The sequence below is a fragment of the Gymnogyps californianus genome, chromosome 3, assembly GCF_018139145.2.
Source record: "Gymnogyps californianus isolate 813 chromosome 3, ASM1813914v2, whole genome shotgun sequence".
In the NCBI taxonomy this organism is placed as follows: Eukaryota; Metazoa; Chordata; class Aves; order Accipitriformes; family Cathartidae; genus Gymnogyps; species Gymnogyps californianus.
The window spans coordinates 31,371,076-31,393,876 of NC_059473.1; the positions used below are offsets into that span (position 1 = coordinate 31,371,076).

The 22,801-nt window shown below is 43.9% G+C and overlaps 1 long non-coding RNA gene across 1 annotated transcript in view; it reads right to left on the bottom strand.

Moving 5' to 3' along the window:
- The window catches only part of LOC127015096 (uncharacterized), a 28,754-nt gene that overhangs the window by 5,747 nt on the left and 206 nt on the right, over positions 1-22,801 (bottom strand). The window contains exon 2 of the long non-coding RNA XR_007766270.1: positions 20,662-20,728. This is a non-coding gene — a long non-coding RNA (uncharacterized LOC127015096). The remainder of the gene's footprint in view (positions 1-20,661; positions 20,729-22,801) is intronic.

Sequence of the window (22,801 nt, forward strand, 5' to 3'; positions counted from 1 at the left end):
AGCTTTTCAGTGTTGGCCAGCACTGAGAAAAGATACAGCTTTTGACAGTGTCCTCTCATACGTGCATAAATTCAATAAAATAAATTTCAGTAAACATCAGTGAGCTTCTTAATGAAGAGAAATGCAGTACACTTGGTAGCTGTATAATTGTGTCATAAGTATAATTAAAAAAATGGTTGCTAATATTGATGAGTGTCTCCATAGGAAAGCTCTGGGTGGTAAGAAATCCTCTTGCTGGGAAATCTTCTTATAAACTTATAATAGCAACCATTACAGAGAAGGGAGAAAGCGCTAAACTGGAAAATGCTATTAAAAATTGTAGTAGAATCCAAATTATTCAAAGCTTAGTCATGACTCTTATACAGCAAAACTGGTCACAAAGTATGGATTTTATTTGAAACAATTGGAATCAAAAGATTATACTACTAATACCTGGCTTTGTTGTACCCAGAACAAATGAAAAAGAAAAAAGAACATTTTCAGCTCACAGCACACTGAGGATTTTTCCAGTTTTCTTTCCCCTAGGAGATTGAACTCTATCATATAAAACCTTTTGTCATGTGAAACAGCCACTACAGTGTGTATATCTTTATAGTTAGACCTCCAAAAATATGTAGGTGCCTCAGTCTTAAACACTTCCTTCTGGCAATGCCAGATTCCAAAACCATGATGCCCATAGTCGCCCTATCAGCCTTCGAGTGAAGGCCTTGGTTGGGAAATCTCAGATTTGTTACGTCCTCCGTGTGCTTGCAGTCCTTTTTCTGAGCATGTCCAGGGGTGGTTCAGCACGGGCAGTACTGATACCTCAACGTCTCTGTTTCATGAGGATCCATGAACTTACTGTTCCTTTGTCTGTATTGCTTGTCCCTGATGCCAGGATTATTTGTGTCCTATATGAAGAAGATACTGTCTAATGTAAAATCCATTAAGAGCTCTGAGAGTAAGGACTAAAGCTTAGGTGCCCTACTGCACGGCACATTGCCCTAACCTCTTGTCTAAGCCCCACGACTTTGGCAGCCCAGCTGCCTACAGGCCAGCTTTACTAGCAGGAGGAAACGTTTTCCTCTTTCTCGGACTATGCCATAGGTTGGGGGTTACAGCATGCCCTGGGCAGTGTCATGTATCTTGATCCCAAATCCCATTTCCTGGGTGCACGCTTTAGCCGATAGGTCATGCTATGAAACTGGCCGTCACCACCGCAGCCTTGTTTTAAAGAGTAAATCCTCCTCCTGCTAAATATTTAGCTAAGGAGAGGAGCTGATAACAGCATGCAAAAGGAGCGAGACCCCAGCCTCCTGAGCAGGACAAGAATTCATCAAAGTGCCGAGTACCTGACTGAAGCTGGCCCTGTTTTGAGCTGGGGGGATGGACCCGATGACCCCAGATTCCGTCCAGCCTAAATTGGTCTCTGTACACCTCTGCATAGTACTGCCTACAGACTAATTCACGGCAGCTCCCTGGTTAGCATGTGGGATTTTTCATCACTCTTTGGAGGACGCTTACGCTACTCCTTGGTTGTAGGGGATATCTGTGCGCCTGTCTCGAGTGCTTTGAATCACCTACATGGGCAGGGACCTACTTCTCAGCCCTTGCAGTGCCTCAGTAGAGCTGCATAAACAGGCAATCTGGCCTCATCCTCTGCCTCTCCTTGTGCGGGTTTATCTCTGAACCCTTGCAGATTTCTCTTTAACGCTGTCAAATGTTTAAGGAGTTTGGATTTCTCTCATCTACTCTGGAATTTACCTTTAATTACTTAGAACAAAGACTTTTCCCACTCTAATTAAACACCTTTTGCCTCAAGTGTTGACTATCTGTGTCTTTGCATGATCATTTACTTTAAAGATTTTAAAAGCATTTTCCCTTGTGCACTCCAGATGACTTGCTAGTGACAACATTCATGCATTTAGTTCTTTTCTCTCATTAAGCCTGTGGATTTCCAAAATATTTCTGGAACACTATCTTACAGTTTTCTTTTTTTTTTTCCCCTTGCCCTTTTCAACCCAAACACAAGAAAAAGTACAAAATAGGTGTTTCCGTGTCTGACTTGAATGTTTTTGGGTGGGGGGAGAGTGGAAGGGCTAAATGCAGAGCTCATTAAAATAGTGATGGCAACATTCAGAAATACAACAGTCAGGTACAGTACTGCCCAGTTGCTGCAATCCTTGAAATCTGACCTTCCGCCCAGCCTTCCTGGGTACATCTGCGCTGTGAATTGGAAGGATGAGCAAAGCTATCAACAACCCGAGCTGGTAAGGCTTCCTCACACAGCATCACACAGATGCAGTCTAGCCACACCAGCCCATCCACAGAGAAGAAAAAAGTTTCCTGCGGCTGGCAGCCGTATCGCGTGAAGGAGAACCTGCTCTGTGCAGGGCGCAGCCTGCCTGGTGCCCAGTTACCATCTCACGCTGTTTTCTTAAATCCCTTTTGTCCCAGCTGCACCCATACACTGATTAGTAAGGAGGCTAGAGCTGGCACGAGTTACGTGGGGAAGTGTGAGAAGAAGTCATACGAATGTGTAAGCAAAAGTAGGACAAGGCCTCATTTTTTGCATGTTTTTGTACTTCCCAGGGCATTGCTTTTCTCATTACACCACCCTCTGCTAGTGGGTGAATCGCATCTGTGCAGTCTTTCTCTAAAGGAGCAGGCCTGACTCTCCCTCTCCGACAGGCTGGCGTCCTGCTGCTGACTTCTGAACCGGGTGAGAGTCAGACCCAGTGTGTGGCTGGGGAAGGGGAGGTTTTGGAAAACAAATTATACTTTGTTAAGTGGTTAGAAAACATACTGAGTTAAGTAAGCACCTAGCTCCTGTTTACACTTGAAAGTTTTGTCATGCTGGTGTAGTTATGCCAGTAAACTCCTCCTACATAATTAGAGTGCTTTTTGCCTTTAAAATGCATTCCAATTTGGCAAGCGATATAAGCCGTAACATCAAACCCACTTTTTTTTTGCTGGTATAACTGTGTCTACGCTAGGGCCTTTGTTGAAGTAGTGATGTCATAAAAATCAGCCTACACAACACAGAGCCTTTAAGTGTAAACTGAAATCTTAAACCTTGTCTACCCAGCCAGATGTTACTGTGCTTTAATACAGTTATGGAAAATCAAGGTAGATAACGCGCTGACCACAACTGAACAGTCAGCAGAGGCAAAGTTAAATCCCATTCAGCATCATATTAACTAACCGTGTATCCGGTGTGGTATAATCTAATTTGATTTTTGCATAGCTGTGGTTGAACAGGGACCATTCAACCTGCCTTAAACTGTATCATACATTAATATGGCCAGGGTGAAATTTGCTTTATTTCAGCTTATTTTTCACTGGCTTTACTGACATATTTCTTCTGATGTATGTTACTTTGGTTGTCATCTCAGTTAAGTGTATTAAGAGTCATTCTTCCTTTTAGGCTTCTTATATTTGTTTTCCATTTTGTTGATACCATGAACTGTAAACATATCTAAGATACCAATGAGAAAGAAATGTCTGTCACTTTGATGGATACTCCACTGGATCTTTAAATGCAGACTCCCTAAAATTTTTTGAATCATTTAAATTAAACTATTTGCAAGCATTAACATAGTAGATTATCAATACAAATGACATTAATATACCTTCTTAGCTGAGTATCACTTTCTAAAGGATGTCATTAGGCACACTCAGATTAGTTTTCCCCAGTAGACCGTAATTCAGTCTTGCGTTTCCAATAGTCTACCGCATTTTAATTATTTTTCTTTCACATGAGTGTTGCTAGGTTTCTTCAAAAATGCAAATGCTGCCCTTCAGAAAACAATGACACAAGTTTTTATAATTGGCAAGGCTAGGACCTGAAGAAGTCACAGAAAGTTACTTAGTATTGTTTTTCCACGTGATCTAATATCTTACACATACAGTGCGAGTTTCACTCACTGCAAATCCAAAGTCCATCCGCTATTGAAGGACTGAAACCAGATTTGCCCTGGAATCAGTCACAGTTTGTTACCGAATTCAGAGGAAGTAGATTTAGGCCTATACTAAATAAAGGAGAAGCCTCATTTATCTCTGAGATGCAATTAATTCTGCAGTGTCATGTGGACAATCAATTCTGCAATGTCTTGTGAATGCAGTTGATTGTTGAATCAACTCTGCTTATTTTACAGATTTTGAGAATGTCCATGATCATGCTTTAAGTACTAGCTAACAGTGTGATAGCTGAACAGTTTGTTAGCAACAGCCAAAGCAGTAAATGCAGAACGCTACATCCTGGTGATACCACTGGCAAATGTGACTAGACAAGGTAATTACCCAAGCTGGAATTAAATTAGGGCATTGTATCTTTATTACAGAAGATATCAGGGGATTCCTGCTTGCCACAGATAGGGTGTGTGCCTCATCCCAGGCAGGTACTGTCGCTTGTGATGCGTTTGTACAGTGGCTGGCAAAGAGAGTCTGTCATGTTACTGTGACCTCTGTAGGACTTTACGTGAAAATCATCTTCTGAGACACCACTGCTACCAGCACCGAAAGCTACGAAAAGGACAAACTTAAAGGCCAAACCAGGGACCAGGTGTGCAGTGGAGCCTCGGCATGTGCTTTCGATCATGGGATATGTAGTAGACACAGGGGCTGAGGTTTTCAGAGAACCAGGAGAGGTCAGACACTTTGATATATTTTAGAATTGTTTTTTGACTGCAAGAACGGTAAAGGACTAGTGGCTGCTATTCCACTTCAGGCCACAGAGCCTCATATTAAAATAATTAAATTCTTGCTTCACTACTCAAGCAAACAGACCCAAGAGCATTTTTCTAAAAACAAACAAAAGTGATGCAAATGCAATTTTAATGCTGGCACTCAGCCTACATGTGTACTGCACCCATTGCTTTTGCTTTGGTGGCAAGCTGAAATCAGAATATATGTAGGCCTACATAGCTGTTTAAGGTCAATCCTGCCAGGCTAAGAGTAGGGTTTTCTCCAACCATCTATTTACCATCTATCAGTGTCATCAATATCACCACAGGAGAACATCATCTCCTCTTTGCTACAAGTGTTTGTTGTTATCCTCTGCAGCACTGATTGATTTCCCAGTAGAGATAATAATAAATAACACCCATAGCAGTGATATAATGCACCTGCAATTTTCCAAGAGAGGACATAAAGAATGATGTCTGTGAAAAGCAGAAACTTTCTTCTTTGAAGAATACTGTGTAATTTTGGTAAATAGCCTTAAAAAGTATAATTTGGGTGAAGAAGTGGGAACTAGGCAATTCAAAGGATTCATTAGTGGTTACGTATCTTTTACCTCCAGGCTACTGCGTGAGCCTAGACCAGGTGAGTAGTGACTGAAAGTTGTTACTACCTGGCAGCCAAGGGGAGAAGAGGTGGTGGTGCTTCCCACTCAGGTTTTTCATTAACTGCTGACCACAATACAAAGACCCAGGACTGAACAATGTACGCAGATTAATCATCTCTTTCGACTCTGTTCTGGGAATAATCCCTTTTGATCGGGGTGGAGAAGCAATTGCCCTGCACAGGAAGCTAGCCTCACCGTTGCCCATTCTGTACCTATCGTATGAAAAATGAGTACAGGCAGACCTGCAGCCAGTCCAAATTGTCAGAGTTTGGGTCATTGATTTCAGAGTAATTACCATCACTTACGCTGCAGAGGAGTCGGCCCAACAGGGTTAATATACATTGATGTCACCCTGAAGATTTTTATGAGCACTACATACATTTCTTAAATATAACTACTGTAGATTAATTGCCCCATCTTTTAAAGTTACAAAATATGCTTCTCAAATGAATTGCATTGGATTTTTTCCACTCTCTTACTATACCAGATTTCAAAATTCCACATTGATTTTACAGCACATAGGAGCAAAACACATAGGTTTAGATTTTTTACAGTGCTTCGTGGGATTTTTGCTGGAAAAGTACTTTCAAAGTTGGGTTTTTTTCTCTTTTTTCTGTGCATGCATTCATTAATCCAGTCTCAAATTCTGATATTTCTGTCCTTCTTAACCTTTGGTAGATAAGAACAGGATGTACCGCACTACTCACAGAATTCCCATTTCACTGCAAACTTGTAACTTGCCTCTATAAATCACATAACCCATTCTCCTGCTAGTGTAAGGTATGTTTCCCCAACAAATGATATACCAGATATTAATGGTATTAAACTCTAAGACAAAAACCTAAGAAAAAGTACACCTGTTACATTTTACAAGACAAGGACAGAACACCTTTTTTAACTATCTCGAAGGAAGAAGCACGGTTGCAGTCTTGTTGCATAATAACAGCCATTTCCACTGTTCCACAGCACACGAACAGCAATGAACAGACAGTGTGATTAATGAAATTAACTAATTAAAACCTTCTCCAACCTGATTTGAGTATTTAGTTAGTCAAAGCAGTTGTTTACTTCCCATATGGCAAAGCAACAGGGATTACTATAATTAATTAAAAGTAATAGTAAATAATTTGGAGAGTATGGGCTTTACAAATGTTCATTGAATGTTTGAACAACACATTAAAAAAACCCAAACTCCTCCAAACGTGAATAAAACTCCATGTTTCCCTGCCCTTAGTTTCTGGACGCGAGCCGTAATGCCCCGGTGGTTCAGGTCTGCTCCGGTGTGGGTGAGAGGAGGGGACACGAAACCCGCGTGACCAGGGCTGCCGGCCAAACTCCCTGCTTGCGGCACGCCTCTGAAGCACGCACGCCGGCAGAGGCGCGGGGGTGTTTTCAGTGCTGTAGGGCACCCGAAGACAAGCTGGGGGAAGAGCCTGGGCGGACGGAGGATTTGCATCTCCCCATGTAGAACGTGGGGTGACGACAGACCTGACATGTCCCATGGCTCAAGGCTGGCTTGTGGTCCACGCTGTAATCAACCTGAACACCACAAGTCAGTGCGGTAAACAGCACCACGTCTGCCTTTTGGTATCCTTAATCAAGATGATCCAGCATCCCTTTTCCATCTCTGCAACTGCCATTACTATTTTATATTAAAGCGGTCCCACACATCTTTTCACCTGCCTAGAGCCTTTAACACACAAAACATAAAATAAAAACCCAAAACGTCTTGTTCTAGCCACAGTGGTAAGCAGTTTCTCATTGTTTACATGGGTTTTTTTCAGCAAAGAAATATTTCTTTGGGGGAGAGGTACAGCAACCTATTGATCTACAATGTCAAATAATCTGATCGCACTTAACCTCCCAAAAGCTTCTCTGTTGCTGACTACCCTACTTTTCCAGTAGCTTAGCAGCCTGAACTCCTGATGGGGGATTTACTCAAGTAAAGTGCAACTTTTCCAAGTAGCGTTTTCTTTTGCAAACACCCATCTTGTTGATGAGAAATTCCATGCTCATTAGCAACTCTGGCTTCACAGTGGACCAAATATATGCTCTGTGTACTTTAAGATTTGGTGCTTTTGACTGGAGCTGCAAATAAAATTGCCTGAAACACAGAACCGACTTTGGCTTCAAGGAAGAAAGTTCACCCAACTAAGTTTGATGATCATAATAGAGGGGAAAGTAAATTTTGCCTGGGTTGAATTTCAGCTTGGAAGAAAGGCAAATTGAAAACATGCATAGGCTTGAAGAATAATTCCATAAACTAAGAAAAGCTACTTTATCAGATAAGCATTCACATTAATTTTTTATCCAGTCTCATTCAAAAGAGGTTAATTTCTTTGGTGCCAACAGATTGTGTTAAGATTAGTTCTGAACCTCTGGAGAAAGCTGTTGTGGCCAGCTGTCTCTGTTTCTGAGCTACGACTGAATCCGCAATGAGAAGAGGAGGACAAAAGAGGGATTTTGCAGCTCAACAGCACACGAATGAAGAGCCTACAATCCTGTGAGGGGACTGATAGAGGGGCAGGTCCCAGGAGAAGCAAAGGCATCTCCAGTTGCCTGTCAGGGGAGGTCAGAGGTAGAGGAAGAGCAGATCTTTCTTTCAAGGTTTGGTATGAACAGAAGAGCCTTACAGCCAACTGGCCAAACGCTTAGTGCAGGGAGCTTCTTTTCCAGAAACAGGGTCCTACCTGTGGCCTTACGATAAAGAATACATGAAAAAATAACAGGAATAGTGGGGCACATACACAGGGATTAGAGAAGGAGAGCTGTAATATAATTCTGATTAGCCTGTCATTTTATTCTGTTTTTTCCTTTGCTCTTTTCCTGAAGTTCTCCACTGTTTTTCTTTCTCCCTCTCTCTCACTCACGTTGTGTTTGAGAAACCATTCCTCTCCATGGACTTCAGTGGGCTTTGGATCAAACCCTACAATGCATTTGCAGCTTGTTAAATTTTTAAACATACTTGCTTCACAATCTTTGTGCCATGTTTTGCTTCTTCAGATGAAACAACAACGAAATTTGATCATTTGGTCTAATTGGGCTGTCGTGGTTTAACCCCAGTCAGCAGCCAAGCACCACACAGCCGCTTCCTCACCCCCTGTCCCCCCGCCTCGCCCACTCCCGGTGGGATGGGGAGGAGAATCGGGAAAGAGGCAGAACTCGTGGGTTGCAATAAGAACAGTTTAATAACTAAAGTAAAATATAATACTAACAATAATAATAATGAAATATAATAATAATAATAGTAATGAAAAGGAATATAACAAAAAAAGGAAGGGGGGGGGAACCCAGTGATGCACAATGCAGTTGCTCACCACCCGCTGACCGATGCCAGAGCCGTGATCCGCCCCTCCTGGCCAACTCCCCACTGTTTATACACTGGGCATGACGTTCCATGGTATGGAATACCCCTTTGGCTAGTTCAGGTCAGCTGCCCCGGCTCTGCTCCCTCCCAGCTTCTTGCACACCTGCTTGCTGGCAGAGCACGGGAGACTAAAAAGTCCTTGGCTTAGGATAAGCGCTACTTGGCAACAACTAAAACATCAGTGTTATCAACATTATTCTCACACTAAATCCAAAACACAGCACTGTACCAGCTACTAAGAAGAGAGTTAACTCTGTCCCAGCCGAAACCAGAACATGGGCTAATACTCTACCCTTGTCAGAACTAGCATGCCAGCTCAGCTTTTTACTCCTTTAGAAGGCTCGGTTCCTCTAAGCACAGATTTTCACTGCTGTTATGTGGCCAGATTTACAATACAATAAATTGCTTGCTCCTAGAGAGAATTGTGATCACAGAAATACAGTGAATTCTTTATTTTGTCTGGAAGCTGTCTCTGAAAAAAACATTTTACAGAACCTGATGTGACCGATTTAGTGTTATTTTATTGGAATATATGGATTCTGTACAATGGCTCACTTTTAAGAATGTTTACTTTTTGAATAGTGATCACTATATTACTATCACTATTAATCCAGGCAAAGGCAGCTCGTGGCTCACAGTTCCTTGCCCACATGAGGACTCATCCCCAGTAAGCTGAAAGCATTAGGTGAGTTTAAATTTATGGCTCATCAAAGCCTATTCAACTTTCAGTAAGGAAAAGGGTTTTCCCTCCTGATTACACCTAATAAGTTACCATAAAGAAGCAAACAAGGAGGAAGAACGACTCAGAATAAGTTTCTCTGCGGCAAACACTCAAAGATTGTTAGCAGACTACACCATGATTATTGATCTGAAGATAAAGTTGGCATAAAGAAACAATATGCATTTCAATGTGGCGAGCAGTGAGGTTAAAAAAATGAATTGAAGAACCTCGCCCGTATATACAAGATGGTGGGCTAGTCTAGCCTCAAACCTATGAGTGTGAAAAAGATTTGAGGTTTAAGTGGATAACAAGTCCCTGAGCTGGTGCTTTGGACAAAGACATTTAATCAACAATTAAATTAGAAAAATCCCAAGGTAAATTGTTTTTTGGTTTGTTTGCTTTTTGTTTTCCTACAGAATCAACCACTACTAAAATACTGTACCTACTTTAAACACCAAAATTGCCTGAGTCTCAGAGAAACTAAGTGCCCATGACTGTAACGTATTGGCCACTTCTGTAGCTCTGCCAAGGAAACCTCACTGACAGGGGTTAGGGAAGGCTCCAGCTCAGTGGTTCTCAAGCTAGGATTATAATAAATATATGGGGACTTTGATACTCCCTTCTTACTTTCCTTCCCCCTTCCTTTTCTTATTGGCTTCAGTATCAAAGACCTTAACTCTGTAACCCTTGTTACCTTGAACTTTGACTTCAGAATAAATGCATCCAGCCCCCAGGAACCAAGGGAACAGGATTCCTTCCTTCCCCAATGACAACGCTCTTAAAATAAGAAAAACAAAACCACACAACAGCAAGTACCCTACAAAGGGCGCACCACAAGTGGGTCGAGTAAGGAGGGGAACACATCCGCGACAAAAGATTCTTGTGCCTGTAACAATTCCTCCTAACTGCATCTGCACATCTGTCGTGCCGTCTCTCTGTGTTTGCTAGCAGCTTTATAAATATCTGGGCCACTAAGCAGATTTTCTCTTCAAAACCTGTGGCCCAAATTCTTAAGAACACATTATGGTCCCTAAAAGGACAGAGAGGAATGTGTGTGCGTGCACATGTTTACGTGTTTGTTTAAAAAGCAGAGCTGATGAGCTAAATTATGAGGCCTTTACATAAGTATCAGTGGAAATTTGCCTGAATAAGAGCAAGAGCACCAACAGATTTCTGGTTTTTCTGATCAGTAGCTGCCCTGCGTTCAACGCGCCTTATGTTGGTTAATTCTGTCAAAAGTATAAATAGTACAAGTTAGGGGGTCATGCCGAGAAGCCAGCAGCCGTGTTCCCTGCCTCCTCAGGTCCAGAATGCCTCCTGTTACAGAAGACTGCAGCTCAGCTTTTTAATTGTTCAGCCATACAGAGGAGAATAAAAAATAGTTAAGCATTTCTGAACTCTAATCTTACATTGGCTGTCGGTTTTCTGAAGAGCATCTTTTCACTTTAGAACGCAGTCCAAAACAGTAAGAAACTGCACAGCGGAGCATGACGTACAGGGGCACTTAATGAAACTAACACCCGATGGTTTTAGAAAGACAAATTCTGTATTTCAATTTGATTGAGAACATCCTATGGACGTTGGAGTGGAAGGATTTCTTGTATTGACAGCACGGGCTGGGAGCTCGCTCACCCAGTTCTGTTCCCTGGCCTTAGACAGCAACTCCTAGCATCACCTTGGGCAGACTTATTACCTCCCAGTTACACTTAGGAAAATCAGATGAATGGCTTTCCAAGGCTTTTTTTGAGAATTCTCCATGATGTGAAACGATTAAATCAGGATTAATGATGTTTCTAAAAATATATACTTGTTCATTCACAGGTTGTCTGGTTGGTCCGATGCAGGAATTACCAGGTTAAATTATGCAACGTAAGCAGGAGTTCAGTGTGGATGATCATCACAGTCCCTGCAGGACTTAATATCCATGAATTAACTCATGAGAGGGGATAAATGCAGTGGGACAGCTCGTGTGATTACTGATTCCAGCTCCTGCCCCCTCTTTTCAAAACTTTTGTGAAGCAGCTCCCAAGCCATAGCGGTTTAGAGCCCACATTGCATCCCTGATGGAATACACCGTCGATACAGTGCTGCTTGGGTACAGAGCACTGAAGGGCAACAAAAGGGGCTACATAATTTTCTTATTCAAGAATATCTGCATTTTGGACATGAATATAAGGGTAAGCAAATCTTCAAGATGGAAGCTGAAAATCAAGGGGGTCAGAACAGACGTTTCCTGTTCCTATAATTATGTAAGTAGCAGACATTTGGGACTTCTTGTGCTATCTTTTTTTTTTCCTTTTTCCTCTTTTGCTTTGAAGCCTCAGACACTGATCATTATTCAAGTCCAGATGAAAATCTTAAGAGACTAATGGCTCAATCCAGCAAGGCAAACCCTACTTTTAAAAATCTGATACATTAGGAGAGATCTTTGTCAGCAACACACAGAGTAGCTGACCTTGTCAAAAGAAACTTTTTTCAGTGTGAGCTTTTAGGCTCAACCATCTATCAGAAATAGATCACCCAATGCTGATGTCAGGCAGTGGTAAAGCTTCCATGTTACTTCAGTGACCGAACCCATCGGCACTGCTCTTATTCCATCTACCCAGCACAACGAGTCAACTGATTGCATTTAGGAATTTGCCGTATGCCTGTAATTTATTATGCTGTCATCTCAGGAAGAAGCATTGTTGAAGAAGACAGACATAGTCCTTCTTTTATAATTTATTGTCCCAATAAAATTAATCACTCAACCTCCAGCTCCTAGAAAACTCCCCAGAGGAAATCAAATTCTAAAGATGATCCATTCTTAACAGTGGCAAATGGAGTAAAAAGTGAATCATTGCCCAGGCCTCGATGCAAAATACAAATGCCCTTGGAGTGGCAATCGAACTTTAAAAGGGACAGGTGACATTATAGTGATTGTCTGCTACAGGTCACCTGACCAGGAAGACCACACGGATGAGGCCCTCTGTAGACAGATAGGAGCAGCCTCACATTCACAAGCCCTCATCCTCATGGGGGACTTCAACCATTCCAATATCTGTTGGAGGGACAACACAGCAGGGCATAAGCAATCCAGAAGGTTCCCGGAATGCGTTGATGATAACTTCCTTCTCCAAATGATAGAGCAGCCAACAAGGAGAGGAGCTATGCTGGACCTTGTTCTCACCAACAAGGAGGGGCTGGTGGGGAATGTGAAGCTCAAGGGCAGCCTTGGCTGCAGTGACCACAAAATGGTGGAGTTCAAGATCCTTAGGACAGCGAGGAGGGCGCATAGCAAGCTTGCTACCCTGGACTTCAGGAGAGCAGACGTTGGCCTCTTCAGGGATCTGCTTGGTAGAGCACCATGGGATAAAGCCCTGGAGGGAAGAGGGGCCCAAGAAAGCTGGTTAATGTTCAAGGATGACCTCTTCCGAGCTCAGGAGCGATGCATCCCAACAAAGAGGAAGTCAGGCAAAACCACCAGGAGGCCTGCGTGAATGAACAAGGAGCTCCTGGGCAAACTCAAACACAAAAAGGAAGCCTACAGAGGGTGGAAGCAAGGACAGGTAGCCTGGAAGGAATACAGAGAAATTGTCTGAGCAGCCAGAGATCAGGTTAGGAAAGTCAAAGCCCTGATAGAATTAAATCTGGCCAGGGACATCAAGGGCAACAAGAAAAGCTTCTATAGGTATGTCAGTGATAAAAGGAAGAGTAGGGAAAATGTGGGCCCTCTCTGGAAGGAAATGGGAGACCTGGTTACCCAGGACATGGAGAAGGCCGAGGTACTCAATGACTTTTTTGCCTCAGTCTTCACCGGCAAGTGCTCCAGCCACACCGCCCAAGTTGCAGAAGGCAAAGGCAGGGACTGGGAGAATGAAGAACTGCCCACTGTAGGAGAAGATCAGGTTCGAGACCATCTAAGGAACCTGAAGGTGCACAAGTCCATGGGACCTGATGAGATGCATCTGTGGGTCCTGAGGGAACTGGCGGATGAAGTGGCTAAGCCACTATCCATCATATTTGAGAAGTCGTGGCAGTCCGGTGAAGTTCCCACTGACTAGAAAAGGGGAAACATAACCCCCATTTTTAAAAAGGAAGACCCGGGGAGCTACGGGCCAGTCAGTCTCACCTCTGTGCCTGGCAAGATCATGGAGCGGATCCTCCTGGAAACTATGCGAGGGGACATGGAAAATAAGGAGGTGATTGGTGACAGCCAGCATGGTTTCACTAAGGGCAAATCGTGCCTGAGAAATTTGGTGGCTGCCTACGACAGGGTTGCAGTGTTGATGGATAAGGGAGGAGCAACAGATGTCATCTACCTGGACTTGTGCAAAGCATTTGACACTGTCCTGCACGACATCCTTGTCTCTAAATTGGAGAGACATGGATTTGATGGATGGGCCACTCGGTGGAAAAGGAATTGGCTGGATGGGTCGCGCTCAAAGAGTTGCAGTCAATGGCTCGATGTCCGGGTGGAGACCAGCGACGAGTGGTGTTCCTCAGGGGTCGGTATTGGGACCGGTGCTGTTTAACATCTTTGTCGGCAACGTGGACAGTGGCATTGAGTGCACCCTCAGCAAGTTTGCCAACACCACCAACCTGCGTGGTGTGGTTGACACGCTGGAGGGAAGGGATGCCGTCCAGAGGGACCTTGACAGGCTTGAAAGGTGGGCCTGTGAGAACTTCATGAAGTTCAACAAGGCCAAGTGCAAGGTCCTGCACATGGGTCAGGGCAATCCCAAACACAAATACAGGCTGGGTGGAGAATGGATTGAGAGCAGCCCTGCGGAGAAGGACTTGGAGGTGTTGGTTGACAAGAAGCTCAACATGACCCGGCAATGTGCGCTTACAGCCCAGAAAGCTAACCATATCCGGGCTACATCAAAAGAAGCATGACCAGGAGGTCGAGGGAGGTGATTCTCCCCCTCTGCTCTTGTGAGACCCCACCTGGAGTATTGTATTCAGCTCTGGGGCCCCCAACATAAGAAGGACATGGACCTGTTGGAGCAAGTCCAGAGGAGGGCCACAAAGATGATCAGAGGGCTGGAGCACCTCCCCTGTGAAGACAGGCTGAGAGAGTTGGGGTTGTTCAGCCTGGAGAAGAGAAGGCTCCGGGGAGACTTTATAGTGACCTTCCAGTACCTAAAGTGGGCCTACAAGAAAGCCAGCAATGGACTTTTTACAAGGGCATGTAGTGATAGGACAAGGGGTAATGGCTTTAAACTGAAAGAGGGAAGATTTAGAGTAGCTGTAAGGAAAAATTTCTTCACTATGAGGGTGGTGACGCACTGGAACAGGTTGCCCAGAGAAGCTGTGGATGCCCCATCCCTGGAAGTGTTCAAGGCCAGGTTGGATGGGGCTTTGAGCAACCTGGTCTAGTGGAAGGTGTCCCGGCCCATGGCAGGGAGGTTGGAACTAGATGATCTTTAAGGTCCCTTCCAACCCAAACCATTCTATGATTCTATGTTTCACAGAAGACATCAAGATGAGTAGTTGGAAAAGGTTGTATTGATTTGGAAGTGCTCCCACACTTTTAAGTATTTTTTGTTATAATGTAGTTTGCAGTTGTTCCAGGATGCATGGAGGAGTCTACCCAGGACAACTGTGATCTAAATAAGGGCGATGCACAGTTGCATGCCAATGACTGCTGTCACGTGAGTGACAACACAGAAAATCCAATCCAGAGTTTGCTTTGAGTTTGGCACCCATTAAAAAGCCACCTCCCAAGGAAATGTATGATACCAAGCCATGATCTTGCATGGAAGAAGGGGAGAACTCTCAAAAAACATCAGGGCATGCAATTGCTCCACAACACAGGGCACCACTCCACCACCATGGCTATTGCAAGGAACCAGGTAAAAATGCAAGAGATTATGAAGGTTCTTAGGCTCGTGGGCAGAGCCATGAATGAATGCTAGGGTGGTTTGACCTTAGGCCTCCCATCCATGAAGCTCGGTGTACGGGGGTAGGTTTGCCAGGACCTAGGAGGACTGTACTCCCCTTCCGGTGCTGTTAGCACCTCTTGGCGCAGCACACACACTGTGTGACTCAACGGGGAAGTGGCTGCACCACTGAGCAGCTTCTCCCATCGCTCCATCAGGCAATGGTGTGCTTTACAAACGCTGATGTGCAAAGCCCGATAACTCCTTCTGATATGAATTTTACTACTCCATTCAAGAGCTAGCAAAGCAAGACATGGAAACTCAACAGCCTTATAAATTTTCCAGTGCCTCAAAATTAGTGTCAAAGAGTTTTGAAGAAAAAAAAATCAATGCCAGAAATTTGAAATCCCACTACCTATTAGATCCAAGTCTACACCAGCACTATAAGAGAAAGCCCAAGGCTATTCAGCTGAGTGAACAGGGAATATAATTTTCAGGAGTCTTTAGAGGATATGCAGAAATCAATAACACCTAACTTTGCCACTAATTTGCTATGGTTAGGTCACTTAAAGTCTCCATTCTCCCTTGTTCCTGCCCATAAAGTGAAGACAATTCTAATGACTGCTCTTATTACAGAAATACTGGAAGATTTAATGAGCTAATGTTTTTCCAGCACTGGAAGTATGTAAAGTACTCGGCAAATGCTGAATGTTATCACTAGTGCTAGAGCAGTGGTGGATAGCAAGAGTGCCAGCACTTACACCTAAGAAGGAGATAGGAAAAAGCTGTCTCATCAGAGATGGAACCAAAATTGAATGGGTTCAATCTTTACAAGCCAGTTATGGTATCGCAATTGCATGTTCCAGCACTTGCTTAAAAACCCAGACGTTGTGGACTCACACAAGCTATCTGCAGCTTTTCACAACCAAGAGAGCGACTCCCTCATCTCCACAAACACATCTCACTGTTGCTCCTACTGGTTCTTCACATACAACTTGCCATTATGTATTTTAAAATCTCTATGCCAGAGACAGTGAATTAGTTCAAATATCTTATGGAGGAGAGATTTACAGACTTGGTTGATAAATGCTGTGCTTCAGCCTAGGCTGATTTTCCATGGCAGATTAACAGATGAAAGCTACCAAAAATGCTTATAAAGTACAGGGTAAGAAATTCAGGTAGTATAAAAGTAACTTCAGTTGGCCTAGGATGACTTATACTTTGAGGATCTGGCCCTAAACTAAGAAGAAGCTTGCCAAGAGAGCTTTTCCTCAGCAACTGTCTATCTTACAGAAGCCAGTGCAATCCCAAGTAATTCCTCTATTAAACCCCCTTCCAACTCAGGAGTTCCTTCCTTTCACAACACCACTGGGAAAATGTGCCCAACAGCATCAGACCCATCTGCAAAAGTAATTTAACTACCCAGATCCATGATTAATATTTCAATTTGTGCACTGTGCTTATCAAAGAAGCTTGAGACCCAGCTACATTTCATAAGGAAACACATTTTTCAAAGCCATCTGAGCCAACACGTTTACCAAAGAACACTATCTGACTCACTGAAATCAAGATCCTCTTCAGCAATAAAAACCACGGGAAAAATAGGCTTTGCGTCTTGCCCAGGACGTCAGTGGGCTTCACTCAATGATGAAACACACACTGATCACCAGCAGCCTAAACTCACAGCATGGCAGGTACCAGCAGTTAGTCTTGTCCTTGTACATATCTTAAACATGTTCATAATTTTTCTCATTTCATCGATTCTGTTAAGATCAGGCTATTCACATCAGTAAACATACACATTTGGTCAAATAAGCTTTTATAATAAGATTATGCCCTGCACTGGAGTTTGCAAAACAGCACTGCTACCAGAATGTGCAGCTCTGTGCTATCAGCTGCTATACATCTATTCATCCATTTTACCAGATAACCTTTGCTCGTGGTGCTTGTACCTGGACTCTAGTTGGAATTAAGATTGTGCATCATTAATATCCCTATGGCTGAAGTCTCGTATGTGTTTGCAGTGATTTAAAAAAATACAAGCTTTAGTTGGAGAAAGGTGCAGTTGCTATGTTGGGGATCTTTCCTTCCCTACACAGAAATCTGATGCTTTTATCCACTGCACCTTGAAACACACCATTTGCCCACCCCAACACAAGTCCACTTTTACCTGTCATATGTGCTTATTTTTTTTGCATACCCCAGGCCTGGCCTCCCTTCCTCGAGCGCTTTCCCTCCTGCCTGCCACCTCCGTCACCTGGCCCTCTGCCTTCACCCCCAATACGTGTGTGCACGCAGACATTACCTTTCTTTTTGGTACTCGTATCATAACACACAGGCCCCCAGTAAGGTGGTAAGTGATGGCAATGGTCATGGGAAGGTGCCCGAGACACAGACAGAAATAGATGCTAGTGCTCCCCTGCTGCCAGAATATAGCCCGCATTTACGGGTTGGGTTGTAGTCACTAAGGAGCCCAGCAGAATCATATTTTTTCTTATTACTCACTTCATTGTAGCATTTAATTTCATTAGCTTTATAGCTTTCATAGAAAAATGTAGTGCTAAACATAGATGAGAAAAATTTGTAGTACATACAGAAAACATATCCTATAGGAACCTTTCAGCATCATTTCCAGGTACCATATTTTTCTGATTATAAAACAACCCCTCCATATCCCCATCTGTGCCGGGTGACATGATATAAGCCCAGCATAGTAACATCAAGGAATTGATCTGCTCCCATCTTTCCTACCACCAGCCGTATGAGAGTCATTTACTTAAAAGCAACTTTGGAATACAAGTATTTTGACCTCAAGTACTTTGAACCATCTCCAGGCAACCTCCTCGCAGGATCAGGTGAGTATAGCCCCATTTCCACCATGACATGAGGTATAATGTTATTTGATCTCAGTCGTTTTATCTTTTCTAATGCTTTTGTCTCTTCTGCCTTTTCCTCCTGTTACCTGGTTGCAATATGCTCCTTAAGAGATCCAGGGTGCATTGTCTCAGGGAAATAGCAATTAATTATTAAATCTGTCTCTATAACAGCCTTCCAGGTGTTGAGACAATCTGTAAGCTAAGCACTGATGTTTATCTCTAACACAGCACTACTGCATGAAACATGGCAGCCAAACTGCTGCACAAGCCTTTTTATGTTTTTATTTTTATTTTTTTGGAACTGCCTTACAGTGGAGAAGTGTCTTTTTTGCAGAAAAAAAATAGAATTGGCCTGTGGTTAAATCCTCCCTTTTGTCCGCTTCTGGGCAGGCATGTGTCACTGTGCAAAACCTCACACTGATTTTAGTACTGCACTTATCACCTTTGCTGTGTAAGCAGTCAGGAACTGGAAACCTTGAGCCAGGTTTAGATCCGTCACCTGCCATTTACAGGCCAGTTGATTTCTTGTAGGGTTACACATGCCTACATGTCATCTGGCTGCTTTTAAGGTTGTCCCTGGAAGGGGAATGGGGTGGGCAAGGGCTGAGGATCTGCTGCCGGCAAAAAAAGCCCAAAAAGGTGGGGTAAAATTTTGTGCCCTGTGGTTGTCAGGTGAACCTTTGGTGATTAGATCTCCTGAGATCCACAGACCAGGAGAGTGGGCAGCCTGAGAAGATGGCTAAAACCCAACTGCACCATGTCAGTTTGGTGGACCCCAGTGATACAGCACCAGAGTTGCCTTTCATTCCTAGCAGGAGCAATGAAGAAAGCCCAAATGTCCTTTTGAGCCCTATTGTGCCACCGTTTGAAATGAAACAGATGCAAAATTAGTGCATTAAGACTGAACAAGATTTTACAAGGCTGTGGCAGAGAAATCTATGGAGAAGTGCCAAAGCCAGCAGGATTACGGAAAGGTGCTGCCCTGAAAATAGCTTCATGGATGGGAAACATTCATTAGTACATTCTGCCTTTATTGCTATTATTATTATTGTTTCATGGTCTGTAGTAACACACTAAAAATCCCTCTCAGGGATCTAAAGCTATTGTCCCAATCACTGTGCAAATAACATAAAAAAGCAAGTAATTCAGCAAGCAATTCAGCAAGCCCTGTAATGCAAGAGTCCAGGTTTCTTATGTCTCGTGGTCATTTGCAGGCACTTTTTTGATACTTATTAATGCATCTCCCTTAAATTTATCTGCTACCTTTCTTTCTGGCACATGACTTCCGGGTTCCTCTCTGTTCCAGCTAGCTGCTTGCTTGCACAAAACTTGTAGGAATTCAATTAGCTTTGAGCCCGCTCTCCATCAGCCAAATTAAATCAACTGGTGTATTCAACAGTTATCTGAGGACGTACAGAGCATGATCACCTAAGCCTCATTTCCTGAGGAAACCAGACTTGCAATTCCTACTTCTAAGAGCTAATTACTTGCAATGGATGCACAAAATAAATGCGAAGATAGGAAGAGAAGAAGATGGCAGAAAGGCTGAAGACAGGTAATAAGAAACCAAGCGTACTATTGTGCAAGAAAATGAACATTAGTCACAGTCCAGTGCTGACAGCTGGCACCAGCTTCGCAACCTGGCAAGGCATCTAAAGGAAGGATATGCAGTCAGGAAGAAGGTGGCAAGGTGGGGTTTTGACCCAGATCTTCTCAAATGTGTGAGACAGCGTGGAGGGAAACTCCATTTGAGGGAAAGTTAACTAGTAGGAGGCGGAGGAGAAAAAGTGGTAATGTCAAATAAGCAGGGACCAGCTGTTTACCCCTGGATTCAGCTGTGCAGATCCAAGGAGACTTGACCTGCCTCCAGCCTTGCCCCTGTGGCTTGCAGTTCATCCCTACCCCAGCCCAGGGGCTCATCTTCCAGCTGAGCAGCTCACGCAAACACTCGTCCTGCTTCAGCCTAAGTGAGGCAAGGCGAAGCTTACCTTATAAATCCAGCTTGTTCTGACAGGAGCAGGTTGAGAGGTGCTCCTGTGGGCAGGCCAAGAGGGGCAGTAACCTTTTTCACTGCCATAGCTGTTTGCAAAGCGGTGTCTGTCCACGTCCTCCACAGGGGAACTGGTCTTGGGGAGGGACTGTGTTTTCAGGCATGCACTTTATGAAAGTGCAACACTTGGGTTTTCAATACGGGGAAGGGGAGGGGAGTCAGCTGTGTGTTGAGAGACAACATGTTTCTGGCATTGTCTGTGTGATGGGAGACACCTAGGCTCTCACCTTCCCTCATGGGTGGGTACTGGAAGTTTGGATGGAAAGAAAACCTGAATTTAAAGAAATGTGCTTACTCTGTTGCATGTTTTGGCTGATGTGGGTCTAGTGAGAAGCAGCAGACTACAGGTACTGGTGGCTGAGTGATGGGATATGTAGGCTGCAATGACAAAGACAGGGAGGAGACAGGAGACACAGTACAAGGGAATACCAGGTTCTGTGGAGGTAGGACTACTCACCAGTTCCATTGTTTCATGTATCCATAAGGCAACGTCAAGTTTTACATTTGGTCATTTGGAAACAAGCCTGGAATAGATAAATGTGAGAATTATTAGCTGAAGCTGCGATGAATCAGACATATGCTCAGCCTCTAGAAAACCTTCTGCTCTTCTTCCTCTACCTGCATCAAGAGCAGGAGATGGCAGACTTAACAGCTCTCTCCATTTCCAGCTCTCTGCTGGCAGAGCTACCTTGTTCCAGGAGGTTTTTTCCACTGGCTAAGCCTGATGCTTTAAGGCCCGTGAAGGCTTTAAAGCTACTTACAGATTGCAAAGTGACCTTTTTTAGGCTTCAGACTCTGAGACTGACTCACGTGAACTGAGAGACCCTGAACATAGAGAGCAAATTCTCTTTCATATTTCTCAGCTGTCACATATTCAATAGTTATAAATAATAAATGTCACATAGCTTGCAAAATATATATCCAACCTATTTAAGAATACTCAATGCTCATGATAAGCTTTTTATCTTAAATTATTGTTGGTCTCAACCAGTGTTTTCGGCCCTTGACTGCAGGACTACCTATGGGAGGGAAGGAGAAAGGTAAATACCATACATTATACTCTTAAATGTGAAGACAAGAGAGGGGGTAAGCCAAAGGCAGATCTTGGATGAGAACCCGGGAGGAATGAGGATGGACTCCTTCACGCAGCAGCCATCGTGGTTGCAATGCTTTGCAGAAAGGCTATGCTTGCTGGATGCTAGTTGCCAGACACCGAGCAGGAATATTCCCTGCAAGCTCCAACCTTACCATCTGGCCCACAGATCCACTCCCAGCCCCTGGGAAAGGCAGGACAGGAGGCAGAGTGGGTCCCCACTCTTCCCAGCTGAGCCCCACCACTGACTGCCGTGCAAGTCTGCAAGGCAGGCAGGGGATACAGAGCTTGGCTCCATGTGAACACAACACGATTCCTCTCTCCTCACCAGTTCACTAAACTCACATTTCCTACGCCTCTGCTAGTGCAGTTCAGGCTGAAAAATTGTCTTCGTAATGGCAGAGTTTGTTTGCTTTCTTTGAGGATGTGTATTTAATATCTCTTCACTAATGAGTCAGGCTTTTTCTATGATCCACAAGACATCAATATTGCATGTGCTCAGGGACCTGAAGCACGTATACTAAGCACTGTGTATTTCAAATGGCAAGTGTTTTGTTAACAACAACAACTAAACAAGCTAGGGAGCAGCCTGAACTTCTAGAGTCAAAGCAAGATCAAAGCGCACAAAGGTTAATTGGCAAAATGCCACAGGAGCCATTCTGCAGTGGGAATTTATGATTTACAAGCGTACCAGTAAAGGACTGCTTTAATCACTAGATTACGCTAAGTACTTGCAAATTTTAATACAGTAAACCACTATTTTTTTCTACTTTAGCATCAAAAAACCTCTCTTCTTAAATATAGAAACACATAATCAAATTCCTATAAAAGGCTCCCCCCCCCCCCCCCCCCCCCCCGAAAAGCATTAATATTATAAATAACACCACAGATATCTCTGGAGGATGGGGGGAAGAATTCACCTCTTCCCGCCTCTCCTCCTCCCCCCCCCATTTTGTGCTTCCCATAGCTATTTGCCTGGAGCCACTTGCCTCATTTGCCTGTGCTGCCCTCTGGGTTATTTCCTCCTCCTCCTGTGAGAAAACAGGCATTGCCCCATGCTGACCCACAGCTTGAGGACCCTGAGGTTGTCCCCTGAGCACAGAAATCCCCTGATGCCCTCCCTAGTGCTCCTGTGTACCTTGCTTGCCCAGCATGCTCTTTGGACAACACCTTTGCCAAAATGGGAGGTGGTGGTATTGAGGGACCCCCCCGGCCCCCGCATGTTCCCAGTGCCAAGGACACACCACCCAGAGGGTCCCCCGCAGCCAAGGGAAGCTGCTGCAGGAGTGAGGCAGAGAGCCTGGCCCAAAGCCTGCTGAAAATGGTATGTTAAATATTCTATTGTGCACTTAAACAGTATTTATAGACACCATCAATCACACAGGTCCTAAATGCATTAAATCAAGATTCATTTAAAGACCAGTGTTCTTCCAGACTCCTAAAAACAGCTCAGAAAAAATGAAATCATTATAGCCCTCACCTAAGTCTCATGGATTCAGGTAGG